The sequence below is a fragment of the Panthera pardus genome, unplaced genomic scaffold, assembly GCF_024362965.1.
Source record: "Panthera pardus isolate Hobbes unplaced genomic scaffold, ASM2436296v1 HiC_scaffold_141, whole genome shotgun sequence".
In the NCBI taxonomy this organism is placed as follows: Eukaryota; Metazoa; Chordata; class Mammalia; order Carnivora; family Felidae; genus Panthera; species Panthera pardus.
Window position 1 is genome coordinate 95642 of NW_026526701.1, and position 3774 is coordinate 99415.

The 3774-nt window shown below is 49.2% G+C and overlaps 1 pseudogene; it reads right to left on the reverse strand.

The window, feature by feature from the left end:
- Positions 1 to 255: 255 nt before the first annotated feature.
- On the reverse strand, positions 256 to 1696 carry LOC128776922 (TAR DNA-binding protein 43-like; annotated as a pseudogene).
- Positions 1697 to 3774: the final 2078 nt, after the last annotated feature.

Consider the following 3774-nt stretch of genomic DNA (forward strand, 5'->3'; position numbering starts at 1 on the left):
AAGTACCTGGATGGAACTGGAGGGTGTCATGCAAAGTGACATTCGTCCCTCAGAGAAACACATGTATCACAGGACCTCACCCGTGTGAGGACCTTCACTTCCCAAACAGAGGAACTCTGGGAAGGGAACCCGGGAAGGGAAGGGAAGAAGGGAAGAAGGGAAGAAGGGAAGGGAAGGAAAAATAACATACAAACAGGGAGGGGGACAAAAACGTAAGAGGCTCTTCCCTAAGGGGAACAAACAGAGGGCTCCTGGAGGGGGTTGTGCCAGGGCGGGGGCTGAAAGGGCGAGGGGTATGAAGGACTCTCCTCCTCAAACCACTGTTGCCCTATAGGCTAAGTACCTTGGGGGTACATTGAGAAAAATAAATTCAATGATAATATCAGAGAGGGCGAGGGTGAGGGCGAGGGCTACCTGATCATCTGCAAATGTAACAAAGGGAAAGTCCGGGAACCGTTTGGGAATGAAGCTGTCTACCGCTTCTCAGTCCTGGCAAAAGAACTGCTGCAGCTTATAGGCAGTCACGTCCCTCTGTAAGGCACCCGACAAACGCCTTCCTGCTTCTCAAAAGCTCATCTGGGCTTGGATGAGATTCAGGAAGTTTGCAGTCACACCATCGTTCCTTGATCGCGTGACTTTCACCTGGGTTTCCTATTACGTAAAAGGAACACAGCCAAAACCCTTTGAAGGACTAGTGTGAATATCTTTCCTGTCCTGAACCAGAAGAACCTCTCCAAAGCTCCCAAAATATTCTTTCAGATCCTGTTCGGTTGTTTTCCACGGGAGACCCAACACTCTTAAATCTGACGTACCCTGGATGGCTCTCTTCACTTTCACTGCTGAAGAAGCAGGCACCTGTCTCGTCCCTTTTTCTGTGGCTATCTTTGGGATAAGTTGACGACTATCCGCTACCGGATTTCCCCAGCCAGCATCAGGGATGCGCAGAATGTCTTTGACCAGCCGGACACCTCTCATACGCTGAGACGCTGGATTCCGGTAGTGCAGTCCACGTGCTGCCGACAAACTGGGCTGTCACTGTGGACAGCAGCACTGTCCCGTCGTCTTCCGATGGCATTTCGATGGGCTCGTCATTCTCATCTTTGGTCACCCGAGTACATTCAGACACCTGCTCTTATTTCTCCGCTAGGCCGCTGCTAGGAAGCCTGACAGGGAACCCGAAGCGGCGAGGGATCCAGGAGCAGCCCAGCTACCGCTTCGCTCCCACGAAATGGCCGCCTTGTAACTCTTTACGGAAGAGGAAAAAACACCACCGTGACCGCCACCATTTAATAACCTTGCTCTAAGTGTGGAGAAAGCAACCACCCATCCCCAAAAGGAAACTTCGGCAGGCTACACGTATAGGACATATGGAGCCTATACTTGCAAGTGCTTACTTACATGGGAACATGGAAAGGTCACCTGAGTCCCTGATGGCCCAGATGGGGTTCTTTGGAGGTGTCTGAATGAGTTTCCTTGTGTGCTCCCTTAGGGAAAGCTGGCCGTGAGACGACGCAGCCAGAAACTAGGAAGCCCTTTGGTTCCATCAGCGAAGCCCCGGCTTTTGGGGAGGAAGGGACGCTCACGGAGATATCCCGGGCCACATTTGGTTTGTGGGTTGCTGCAGCTTTTGGCTTCTTTGCACCAAATTGGCTGTGTTCTCATTGGAAATGGAAAACACCTGCACGATGGGATCCATCCACGGTAATGCTCTCGTGCGATTGGATTTGTTTTTATAAAAGGGGGAGATTTGACCATTGGGTCTTTCGCGTCCTCTCCACAAATAGGAGTGAAACAGAGGCTGATGTTGGTTTGCATCTTGTTTGTGGATCTATGGCCACAGGTGTTATCCATGTGAGATGTTTTCTCTACCTCTGGATGCTATTGCTCACACCAATTTGTAACCGAGCTCCGTTACTGTGTTTCAAGGCAAGCTCTTGTGAACATTGGGCATTCTAACACTCAGGAGGATCAGAACAAACCCAAATGTGTTTCACATTCACGTGAACGGGGTATGGGTGTGGGGTGTGTGTGTGTGTGTGTGTGTGTGTGTGTGTGTGTGTGAAATTCTCTACATTCAGAGTTTTATGTTACTCCATAAGAAAGTTGCCTCATGGGAAGGGACACAATTGATGGCCCAGAGAGAGGAGAGATAAAAATTGAACACACCTGCCCTCCCCGATACACCCACACCCACACACCCTTTCCCAATAGTCAGAAGAATGAGGAAGAGGAGGAAGAGGAGGAAGGCAGACAGATGCCAGTGACCCTAAACCCGCCCCTCCTCCTCCCCGAGCACAAGCGTCAAGATGGGTGCCCACCCCACGGCCTGCTCCTCCTTCACCTCTTCCACAGGGGGCTGAAAAGCAACCAGAGACAAAGCCACTTTTGCAGGAGGCAAAGACAGGAGACAGAGATGGAAGAAGAAGTAGGAGGTGGACGCGCAGACGCGGAGTTGGAGGCGCAAAAGAAAAAGATGAAAGAAACACAAAAAGGTGAGTCCAAAACTTTAAATCTGCCTGGGGCCTGGCCGGCGGCTCCCTGGCCGCCTCCCCCTCCCCCTGTTTCTGCATCAGTTGGTGTGGCTCCAGTGATCTCCTAGGCCATCCCCAGTGGTGGGGCCTCCCGTGTGAGCCTGATGGTGGGGAAACAGATCGTTTGACTTTTTAGTGGACACGGGTGTGACGTCTTGGGTACTAAGGGCCATGGAAGGGTGATTGCTTACTTAAAATGGACATATTTTCGGAGCCGTCGATATCAAATACAATGCAGATAGTTAGGTTTTATTCTTTGTGGTGGTGGTTGTAAAATGGCTTGAATTTGGTGCGCTCTCTGCATGACAAGCCTTTGGGGTGGGCAGCTCCGGTCATGGCCTTGCTTCCGTCCCAATACTGACCCTGTAATTGTGGTCCTCAAAATATACATCTCTGTGACCTTTACAAACAACATAACACGTTTTCTCCCTCGTTTTACAACAGGTATCAAAAACAAAATCAAAAAAACTTTACAAACACTTACGCCCTTCCTTGTTCCACTCAGACACGCACTCTAGGGTTCAGGCCCGAGGCAGGGGCCTAATCAGCTTTCATGTGACTTCAATTTATGACTTCACCGGTACCCGTTGCAGTTTGTCAGCAAAAAGTACTTCAAACGATGGTCGATTTTGTCTCTCGCATACAGTGTTCGTGGGTGAATGTTGACAGGAGATAGGTTAAATACACAAAAATGTTTACTCGTAAACCTTTAAATTTTTTCCTTGTACCATTTATTTTTGAGAGAGAGAGAGAGAGAGAGAGAGAGAGAGAGAGAGAGAGAATGAGAGAATGAGAGAATGAGAATGAATGTCAGCGAGGGAGGGGCAGAGACAGAGGGAGACACAGAATCCGAAGCAGGCTCCAGGCTCTGAGAGGTCAGCACAGAGCCCCACGCGGAGCTCGAACTCACGAGCTGTGAGATTGTGACCTGAGCCGAAGTCGGACGCTTAACCGACTGAGCCGCCCAGGAGTCCCTATTTGTAAACTTTTAAAATGGCTTCCCAAATCTTTCATGACCTGTAACTTCAAAGCTTTGCTAAGTTAAGTGGTAAATTAGGTTCAGTTCTTCAGACATCTGAGTCTTTTCCACAGAAGATAAAATACTAAATTGTGAATTACTAAACCTACGGCGTTTTCTTTTCTTTGTTTGTTTTTTTGTTTTTTGTTTTGCTGTGTGTGTGTGTGTGTGTGTGTGTGTGTGTGTGTGTGTGTGTTTGGTCTTTGGCTTTATTCAGAAAAACAG